Source organism: Petaurus breviceps, unplaced genomic scaffold (assembly GCF_028583685.1).
Source record: "Petaurus breviceps papuanus isolate PSGF00001 unplaced genomic scaffold, PetGlider_PUasm1.0 64, whole genome shotgun sequence".
Lineage (NCBI taxonomy): Eukaryota > Metazoa > Chordata > Mammalia > Diprotodontia > Petauridae > Petaurus > Petaurus breviceps.
In genome coordinates, this window is record NW_027186428.1 from 9,596,837 (window position 1) to 9,608,588 (window position 11,752).

At 36.5% G+C, this 11,752-nt stretch overlaps 1 pseudogene; it reads right to left on the reverse strand.

Moving 5' to 3' along the window:
• The window catches only part of LOC138173703 (large ribosomal subunit protein uL16m pseudogene), a 116,139-nt pseudogene extending 108,491 nt beyond the window's left edge, over window positions 1-7,648 (reverse strand).
• Between the last annotated feature and the right edge of the window lie 4,104 nt (window positions 7,649-11,752).

Here is an 11,752-nt window from a genome sequence, read left to right on the forward strand (position 1 = left end):
CTGTCACATAGTGGTCAATGGTGCCTTTGCTGCCCCTTCCCTCCCTCCCCCATGGACTGGCCCATTCCCTTGCAGGTGATGGGCTTATAAGGGCCTAGGACACACCAGATGGCAAACATGTCCTTGGTGTCCAAGGCAAGGTTGATTGTCAGGTGCATCATTTCGAAATATCCCCAGTGGAGATAGCTGCCACCCAGGGCCAGGATACCAAAATTGCCCCCTGTGAAGTCAGTGGCTTCAGTGGATGGCCCTTGGATGTCACTCAGGTTTTTGGGTTCCCGCCCACCTTTGGCACAAGTGGCATCTGATCAATAAACTTGAGTTTGGGCTTATCAGGAATAGAAACACCTTCATAGTGTGTGGAACAATTTGCAGTGAAGTTTCCCCATTCTGAATATCATATATACATTCTTATTACTTCCTTATAGTTTGTAACTAAGTTCAGTATTGTTTCCCCATATATATGTGTAAGTCATTCTGTGTTTCAAGGTAGTATAAAAGTTATTGAGTATTAATGCAATTGATTGGATTAACTATTGAGACCAAAGTAGAGGTGTTTTTAGTTTGGGGAAAGGAATGGTGGTGTGAGAGGTAGTAAAAGGTTAAGTTTCTATAGAACTGCAAGAATTGCTGAAGCAACACTACTGATAAAAAGTACCAGACAGTAGCCTTGGGAAGAGCTGAGGCAGTAGGCTTAGGAAGAAGTTGGGTTCCCAGTTCCCAGAGAACTCCTAGATAATACTAAAAATGAAATAATGTAGAATAAAAGGAACTGGTGGCAGCAGGTGGATTTGACCAATGAGGAAGCAGACAGCGGCCTTGGGACACTCCCAGATAAGGAGACATCTAGGTTGGACTGAAAGGGGTTCAGAATTCTGAGGTTGTTACTGTGCTTGTGTAGTGGACCTTATGTATTATGTATGTTATCTAACAAGCTTAGAGCCTCATTAGTAATAATTAGGTTAATGTTTGGGAGGGGCAGGTAACCCTTCCTTATTTAACCCAGTTTCTGCTTATGTACCTCGGCCTCCTCTCCTGGGCCTTGATCCAGCGACTGGACCACCTGCATCTTGAGAGAATTTAATAAAACTTTCTACCTTCACTTTGAGAGGTCTCTGAGTAGTCAATTTGGGTTAGGGTCTCATTATCCCACACAATAGGTTGGTACTGGAAGTTCTTCATGCCAGCACTGAGGGGCTGGTCATGAGCTGGGGTCTGCCTGAGTTTCCAAAGGCAGAAACAAACATGCACTGAGCCCCAGAAAGAGACCCCTGGACGTCAATTGGGTAAGGTGGTGCAGTGAGTAAGAGCGCCAGCCCCAGAGTCGGGAGACATGGGATCGGTTCCGGGCTCAGATACTTGGCACCCACACAAAATAACTGGCCATGTAACCTTGAGCAAGTTACTTAACACTGACTGCCTAAAAAAAAGAAAAAGATTTCTTGAAATATGATATCCAGGGTCTTATTTTTGGCTTGGCTTTCAGAGAGTCCAATGACTCACCACTGTTCACTTCAGTTCTTCATCTGTAAAATGAGCTAGAGAAGGAAATAGCAACTCCTTCATCTTTGCCAAGAAAACCCCAAATGGCAACACAGAGTCAGACACTATTGAAACAATTGAAAAACAACAAAAAACTTTAGAGAGCTTGTTGCTTGGATAAAATTGTGTACCTCTTGCTCCATTTCATTAATTACCTTTTTAATTCTTTCTTTCATAACTCTCATTTGTTTTCTAAGTTTTTTCATCAAAGACTCTCATTTCAGTTTTCATGGTTTTTAAATAAGTTTTTATTTATATTTTCTTTCTTGCATCATCATATTATTTCAATTACCCTCTCACTCCCTTAAAAATCCAATTTTTAGAGAAGAAAAGCAATCAATCTAACTGAACAATTCATAGAAAATGTCTGATACCATGTGCAATATGTTACATGTTGATGTACAGGGGACCTCTCACTTCTGCTAAGTAGTGATTTGTGGGTGTCCTATCATATATTTTCATTTGAATACTGTTTGATCTTTATGATTTTATTTCATTTAATTTTGATTTTTCTGTGTAGTTATTCCTATTTGTATACACAGCAGTTATTAAGTGTATCATTTTCACTCTGCTTAATTGATTCTGCATTAGTTCACATAAATCTTCACATAAATAAAAGCTTTTCCACATTCATCACATTCATCATTTCTTACAGCTAAATAATATTCCATTATATTCATGTGCCACAGTTTGTTTAGCCATTTCCCAACTTATGAGCATCTACTTTGTTTCTGATTCTCAACTACCACAGAAAGTGCCGCAACAAATATTCTGAAGTATATGGGGACTTTCTTCTTATTGATGCCTTACTTGAAGTATAAGCCCAGTAATGAAGTCTCTGGTTCAAAGGGTATAGATATTCTAGTCACTTTATTTACATAATTCCAATTTCCCCCCAAAATGATTGTACCATTTCATAGCCCCACCAACAGCATATTCTACACCCTCTCTAACAATGACTATTGCAATTTAAAAAATCATGTTTGCCAACTTGCAGGGTCATATGTGAAACCTCAGGGTTCTTTCAATTTGAATTTCTCTGATTATTAATCATTTAGAACACTCTTTCATGTGATTACAAATACTTGCAACTCTTCTTTTGATAACCCTATCCTTTCACCACTTATCTTTGAGGGAATGGCTATTAGTTTATATGCATTTTATACACACACAGACACACACATATTTTCTTGGAAACATACATATTCTTGAATATATATGTTTATGCATGTGTGTATATGTATGTGTGTATACATTTGTATACACACATATATTCCCCCTCCCTCCTTGGATACTAAACCATTATCAGAGAAATGTTGAAGAATTTTTCACCATCCAACCACTTCTTGTCTTATTCTAGGTAAATTAATTTTTTTTTCTCTGCAGAAGCTTTTCAGTTTGAATCATTCAATGATACCTATTTTCTCTTTTGTAATTGCCTCTATCTATATAATTGCAAGAGATATATAGGATGTTTCTTCTAATTTTTTGTAGTAAGGTTTTCAATATTAAGGTCACATATTCATTTAGAATGTGTGTGAAATATGGTGTAATGTGTAGGTCTAATGCTAAAGTGTTGTTTAGTTTTCCTAGCAGTTTTATCAAACGAGGCATTTTTTTTCCTTAGTAAATTATGTTTTCCACTTTATCAAATGCTGTGTTATTGGAAAAGCCAGGTGGTAGAATAGATAGAGTGCCAAGCCTGAAGTCAGGAAGACACATCTTCCTAAGTTCAAATCTAGCTGTATGACCTAGTAGCTGTATGACTTACCAGCTATATGGCCCTAGGCAAGTCACTTTAACCCTGTTTGCCTTAGTTCCTCACCTGTAAAATGCACTGGAGAATGAAATAGCAAACCACTCCAGCATGTTTGCCAAGAAAATTCCAAAAAGGTTCACAAAGAATTGGACACAACTGAAAAATGACTGAACATCAACAGTGGTTTGGTTTATTGTTTCTGATTCTCATCTAGTCTGTTCATTTGCTGCATCTCTCTATTCTTTAGCCAGTACCAAATAGTTTTAATGACTGCTCTTTTATAAGACAGTTTGATGTCTCAAAATGCTAATCCCCCTTTGTTGCTACTTCTTTTCATCATTTCTCTTGATTTTCTATATTTTTGCTTTTCCAAATTAATTTTGTTTTTATTTTATCAAGCTTCTTTAAAGTGTAACCTTGATAATTTGGTTGACATGACATTAAAAATGTAAATAATTTTGATAGTATTGTCATTTTTATTATATCTGCATTGCCTAGATTTGAGGACTGAATGTTCTTTTAGCTGTTTAAGTTGTCCTTATTTCTTTAAAAATGCTTTATAATTGAAGCAAAACAAGACTTTTGTGTCCTTTGGCAGGTTGGTCCTCAGATGTTTCATGTGTTTTGCAGTTATGTGGAATGAATTTACCCTATCAATATTCAATTCTTTTGGTATTATTATATAGAAATGCTATTGACTTTTGAGGATTTATTTTGTAAAAAGCAACTATGATAAAGCTATCATCTCAATTAGTATATTTGCTAATTCTTAAGGATCTTCCAAATAAACAGGGATAGTTTTGTTTGCTCTGAACCTATTTTTATGCCTTAAATTTTAATTTTTAATTTCAGAACTATTTTAATAATAGTAGGGAAAGTTGGAATTCTTATTTCACTCTAATAATTATTGCAAAAGATGCTAAAGGGGGTGGCTAGGTGGCGCAGTGAGGAGAGCACTGGCCCTGGAGTCAGGAGGACCTGAGTCCAAATCTGGCTTCAGACACCTAACACTTACTAGCTTTGTGACCTTGGGCAAGTCACTAAACCCCAATTGCCCTGCCTTCCCCCCTCCACAAAGCAAAAAAAAAACAACACTGAAACCCAACAACACACACAAAAGATGCTAAAGCATCTACACTGTTTTAATTTTAGTCAACTACCTTTTGTAATATGATAAAAGGTCCCTCTCTGTCTATACTTTGTAGGGTTTTTAGTATAAAAAAGTGTTGTACTTTGTCAATGGCTTTATCTGAATCTATTGACATGATCATGTAGTTTTTTATGCTTTGGTTTTTAATATGATTTATATTGATTGTTTTTCTAATGTTGAACCATCCTTATATTCTTGGTGTAAATCCCACTTCATCATAATGAATAATTTCTTGAATAAATCGCTGTAGTCTGTTCAGCAGTATTTTGTTTAAATTTTTTCAGTCAGTTTTATTAATGATTCTATAAGTCAATGCCTATAGATTTCTTCCTATGTTTTTTCTTTCTCTAGTTTAGGGCTGTATTTATCTCATAAAAGGATTCTGACAGAGTAGAAAAACCCTCAGTTTTTGAGAATACTTTGTGAAGTATGGGTACTCATTGTTCCTGTTTGATGCAATTCAGGACCAGCAGCTTTTTCTTTGGTAGTTTCTTTTTTGTCAGATCTATTTTGTTTTTAGAGTGTGAGTTATTTAAAATCTCTACCTTGTCTTCTGATTATTTGGGCATTTTATATTTTTGAAGTTATTCCTCTATTTTTTATGTATTGTCAGGTTGTTAGCATATATTTTTGCAAAATATGTTCTGATAATTCTTTATATTTCCTCTGGTTCTGTCATGATTTAACTTCATTCATTTATTGATTTGATTTTAATCAACATATACACTACTATGTGTTTTTTAAACATACACACATAAATGTGTGTATATACGTATATATATGTGTGTATATATACATACATATATACACACATACATATATATACATACACACACATATGTATATATATACTAAGCACCTACACTGTGCCTTATAAGTACCAAGGATCCAGAAAAATGGCAAAAAAAAACCCACAACCAAACAAACCCCCAAACAAAACCCAATCCCTGCCCTCAAGGAGCTTCCAATGTAATATATAAAATATACATGTGTCTCTGTGTGTGTATATACATATACAAACATATGTATGTGTTTATATGTACAAATACACACACACATACACACATATATATATACACACACACTAAAGGTTATAGGAAATAATTAACAGAGGAAAGGTACTGCGATTAAGAGGGATTGGGGAAGACTCCCAGTAGAAGGTAGAATTTTAGCTGGGATTTAAAGGAAGCCAAGGATGCCAATAATCACAGCAGAAGGAGAGCATGTCAGGCTTAGGGGACAGACAGAGAATGCCTGGAGCTGATATATTGGGTATTTTGTTCCTGCAATAGCCAGGAGGCCAGTGTCACTGGATCAAGGAGGAGATATCAGAGAGTAAAGTGTAAAAAAACAGGAAAGGTAAGAAATGATTACGTTATGAAAGGCCAAATGCCAAACAGAGAATTTTGTGTTTGCTTTTGTAGGTAATGCCACTGGAACTTATTGAGGGTGGGGAAACTTGATCAAGAAAATCACTTTGGTGGCTAAATGTAGGATAGATTGAAGTGGGGAGAGATTTGAGACAGGTAACCTAGCAGTAGGCTATTGCAATAGTCCAGGCTTGATGTAATGAGATCACAGTATCACTAGAGGGGTAGCAGTATCAGAGAAGAAAAGGAGAGATGTTACAAAGCTGAAGTTGACAGGTCTTGGTAACAGCATGGATATAGGAGCTGAGAGACGGTAAGGAATCCACATTGACTACAAAGTTGTGAACCTGAGGGACTGGGAGGAAGATATTGCCTTCCACAGTAATAAGGAATATAGGAGGGGGGCGGTGTTTAGAGGGAATTCAGTTTTGTATATCCTGAGTTTAAGATGCTTCCTGGACATTCAGCATAACATGTCTGAAAAAGGTAGTTGAAGATGTGAGATTTGAGGTCATTAGAGAGACTGGGGCAGGATTTGAGAATCATAAGCACAGAAGTCATAATTAAATCCATAGAAACTGATGAATTCACCAAGTGAAGTAGCATAGAAGAAGAAGAAAAGAGGGCCTTGGAAAAAACCCTGAGGGATATTTACAGTTAACCAGTGTGATCTGGAGGAACATCTAGTGAAAAAGACAGGGAAGGATCTGTCAACTACATAGGAGGAAAACTGTAGGGAGAGATATCCCCAAAACCTAGTGGGAAAAGAATACCAAGGGAAAAAAGAGTGATGAACTTTATCAAAGGTCGTAGAGAGGTCAAAGAGAATGAGGATTGAGAAATAGCCATTGAATTTGGTAACAGAGATCATTAGTAACTTTGGAAATAGTGGTTTGGGTGGAATGGTAGTATCAGAACTCAGATTGTAAGGGTTAAGAAGAGAATGAGAAGAGAGAAAGTGGAGGCACCTATTGTAGATGGCCTTTTTGAGTTTAGATAGAAAGGGCAAAAGAGATATAGGATGATAGTTAGCAGGGATGGAATGATGAAGTGAGGATTTTTTCAGGCATGGGGAGACATAGGAATGCTTGTAAACAATAGGAAATGAAACAGTAAAGAAGGACATTTTCTGCTTTCTTCTGTTTAGTCAGATTAGTTAAGGGTTTATCAATTTTATTAACCTTTTAAAAGAACCAACTTTTAGTTTCATATATAATTTCTGTTTTTTCCAATTTATCTAGTTCCTCTCTAATTTTAAATGTCATTTAATTTGTGCCTTTTAAAAAAGGTTTGTTTATTTTTTGGCTAATTTTTAAAAATGTGTATTGAGTTCATTGATTCTCTTTCTACTTTTCAATATATATTTATAAGGATACTATTTCTCCCTGAAGACTGCTTTAACTGCATCTCAGAAATTGTGATATGTTGTTTCATCATTATCTCTTTCTTTTAAGTAGCTATTAATTTTTTCTATGATTTATTCATTGATCAATTAATTATTTAATATTTCATTGTTCAATTTCCACTTGGATTTATATCTTGTTTGAGACCCCTGAACCAATTTCTATGTTTATTGTTATGATCTAGAAAAGATTTTTTTAAAAAACAATTTCCATATTTTTACATTTGTTTCCACCTAAATCTTCCCCACATCTATCTTCTCTATTAATGTTGAGGGTAATCATCTTTCCAATCCCTCTGGCTCACAACCTAGGAGTCTTCCTGGAATCCTCACTCTCTTTCATCTCATCCCTGTCATATCCAATCTTTTCCTAAGGGTTAGAATTTACCTTTTTTGACATCTTTAAATTTTTGTAAAAGTTCCATGTGGTATTGGCAAATATGAACGTACCTTTTCTGTCCTATTTATAAAATGCCATAAATCTTTTCAATCCAGTTGTCTCCAGTTCTATATTTTCTCTTTTATAATGTGTATTAGAATTGTCCAAAAATGAGAGAAGGATATTAAAATCTCTGGTCATTTGGTTACTATGTTTTCTTGTAGTGCAGATAAAGTTTCATTGACTTTTTACCTCATTCTCCACCTTCCCTTGCAAAACCCTCTGCAGCATAACCTCTAGTCCCTGATCCCTCAATACTCTTCCATGCCATCTGCCTTGCAAATAACCCTTTCTCTTTCCCCTATTTTGACTCCTTGATGAATCAGTTCAACTCTACAATGTCCTCTCTTGAATCCCTTGTCTCCTTATCATGTTGTTGATTATACCCAACCGCACTCTAGCCTTGGATAATTCCCACTTTTTTCTACCTTCACTCCTACACATACACTCCTGAGCAAATACAAAGAAAATCATATAACTATTCCTATGAGGTCGACTATAAATTGATGCTACACAACCTCAACTAGGCCCTTACTGCTGTTAAGCAATCCTATTATACCTCCCTTATCAACTTACTCTCCATAAATGTCTCTTCTAATCCTTTCCATCCCTCCTCAAACCTTCTGTGACTCCCCTTCTCTTCTCTCTCTCTCAGCTGAGAATCTTGCCTTATGTTTTACAGAACATATTGAGGCTTCTCACCTTATCTCCTATCACTCAGATAGCTTCAGCTATTATCTCCTCCTTCACCCCTATCTCAGACAATAAGGTGGCATTACTCTTTGCTAACACTAATGTTTTTACTTGCTCAAGCAATCCCATTTCATCCCATCTCCTCCAACAGGTTGCTTCCTCTGTCATCTTCACTCTCACTTATTTTTGATCTCTCCCATCTACTGGTTCATTTTCTAATGCCTACAAACATGCTCATATCTCCCATATTCTGAAAAAAAAACCCTTCAGTTGATCCTTCCATTCTTGCTAACAATTGTCATATCTCTTCTCCTCTTTGTAGCAGAAAAGCTGTCTACAGTAGGCACTTCCACTTTCTCTCCCCATGCTTTCTTTTTAAACACATAATCTGGCTTCTGCATTTATTCCACCAAAATTGCTCATTCCACAGTCACTAATGATCTCTAAGTTGCCAAATTCAGTAGTTTTGTCCCCCTTGAGCCTCTGCATCCTTTGAGACTGTTGATCATTCTCTTTGATACTCTCTTCATTCGTTTTCTCCTGGTTCTCATCTTACCTATCTAAACACTCCTCTGTCTCTTTTGCTGGATCCTCTTCCAGATCATGTTCTCTAACTATAGGTGTCTGTCAGGGTTCTGTCCTCATCCCTCTTCTTTTCTTCCTCTGTACTATTTCATCTGGTTATCTCATCGGTTCCCATGGATTTAACCATTTCTATGCTGTTGATCCTCAAATCTACCTATTCTGCTCCAAACTCTCTGCTGACCTCCAGTCTCATATTTCCAACTGCCTTTCAGATATCTTGAACTGGATATCCAGCAGACATCTTAAACTTAACATGTCCAAAAGCAAACTCATTATCTTTCCCTCTCAATCTTCTCCCCCTTCTCTATTAATGTTGAGGGCAACACCATCTTCCCAGTTCTTTAGATTTCAAGTCTAGGAGTCCACATTATCTCTCTTCTCCTTCTGCTATCCAATCTTTTCCCAAGGGTTAGAATTTATGTTTTTAACATCGTTCAAAAACACCACGTTCTCTCCTCTGATATTACTGTTACTCTAGGGCAGGCACTCACATCTCATCTCACTCCTGGACTGTTATGGTGGATCTGCCTGCTTTGAGTCTCTCCTGCTCCAGTCCATCTGTTCAGCTGCCAAAGTGATTTTTCCTAAAGTACAGGTCTAAGCCTGTCACCTCCTTACTCAATAAACTCCAGGGACCCCCTATTGTCTCCAGTATCAAATACCAAGTGCTCCAGTTAGCATACTAAATCCTTTATACCCTAGGCCCCTCCTAACTTTCCTGTCTTCTTACATCTTAGTTCCCAACACATATTCTTCCCTCCAAGGGCCTTCTTATTGTTCCACGAATGACACTCACTCTTTTGGCTCTGAACATTTACTCTAGTTGTCTCCCACTCCTATCATGATCTCTCTCCTCCAGTACACTTATTAACCTCCTCGACTTCCTTTAAGTCCCAAGTAGAACCATATCTTTTACTGGAAACCTTCATCAACCCCTCTCAATTCTTGTGTCTTCCTTTTGTCAATTCCTTTATATAGTTTTATTTGTATGTATTTGCCTGTTGTCTTCCCCATTAGGTTGTAAACTCTTTGCTCACAACTTTTTGTTATTATTGTTGCTTTTTGGAGGGGAGAAGGTAGGGCATTTGGGGTTAAGAGACTTCCCCAAGGTCACAAGGCTAGTAAGTGTTAATTGTCTGAGGCCACATTTGAACTCAGGTACTACTGACTCCAGGGCTGGTGCTCTATTCACTGTGCCACCTAGCTTCCCCCAACAGTATCTTTTCCATCTTTTTTTATTATTACCTGCAAAGTGCCTGCCCATAGTAAACACTTAATAAATGTTTAATGATTGATTGATTGCTTCCTTTATAAATTTAAATACTATGGCATTTGGAATGAATTAAGAGTTTAGGGTGTGTGTGTGTCTGTGTGTGTGTATGTGAAATGGCTGTATTTTGGGCCCTCCTGGCTTAGAGTGAATGTCAACAGTAACTGTTTCTCTTTGGAACAGCAACCCCTGAGGGGTCTTCCCCTCTAAGCTTGATTTTTTTCTTTTTTTTCTAATTAAAGGGGCCATCTCTTGACTCACTTCTTAAAGAGGTCTATTCATTGAAAGGGCATTAACCTCACTTCAAGTGAATACTTGAAAAGTCTTAGCCTGAAATGGCTAGGATCTCCCATTGCATCTCAGGTCATCTCTAGTCATCACTGGATCCAGATGGCTCTGGAGGAGAAAGTGAGGCTGGTGACCTTGCACAGCCCTCCCTCACTCAAATGAAAGTCAACAGTAAGTCAAGTTATCACTGCCCTGATGCCATGGTCCTCTTTGAAAACAATGGACAAACACAACAATTTATTATTAATTTTGGTTTGCTTTTTTTTAATGGTAACTTTCAGTGTAATATAGTTTCCTTGTTTATTTTATCCCTTGTATATTCAAATGTATTTTGAATTTTCCTTTCTTTTGCTTTGTCATATAGGGTGATTGAAATTCTTACATTTTTTGGATTTACTTTGTAAAGGGCATTATATATTCACTTTGTAAAATAAATTTAAAGTAAATTATCCCATCCCCTCAGTTTTATTTTGTGTATATCATGGCTTTTTAAATGGGTTTTGCTCTCCTGTTTTTTTTTCTGGTTATATAATTCTTCTCCTTTCCCCTTTTTCCTCTCATTTACTTAAATAAAGTCCCCCTTCCTCTCCTTCCCATCAGTTAATCTTGTTCTGGTTTTCCTTCTAAAGGTGTTTCAAATCCTTTTTAAAAAACTGAATATCCATCCTTTTCACATTATTATTGTGCTCAGATTTGCAAGACAGGTCATGCTGGACTAGATCCTTAGCTCCACTGCTCTTCAGAACATATTATTTAATTTCTTTCTATATTTTTGGGAGGTTAAGAATAATCTTGCATCAGTTGAGATTGCTTTTCTTTCTCATTGAATATCTTTGCTTTCAGAACTTGTTTTGGAATTAATTGTTAAATATAACCACCATGACATGGAATTTGCAGTCTCAGATTTTTTTCTGATGTGATCTGAAAAATCTTGCAATTGGTATTACATTTTCTATATTCTGAAGGTCTAATAGTTCTCCTTTGTTATTCCCTGAATTGTGTGAGGTTTTTGTGTGTGTGTCCTGTCTTGCTTTTCTGGAAGACCTATTATACTTATGTTGTCTCTAATCTGTTTCCAAGATCAGTATGTTTTGTTTGCATACTTTATTTCATTTTTTTTTGCTTTGAATAGTATTTTATTTTTTCCCACAATAACAAATCAAGAAAATGTTTAACATTCAACTTTTATAAGATTTTGAGTTCTAAAATTTTCTCCCTCTCCCTCCCCCCACCTTCTTAAAAAAGTAGATAGTT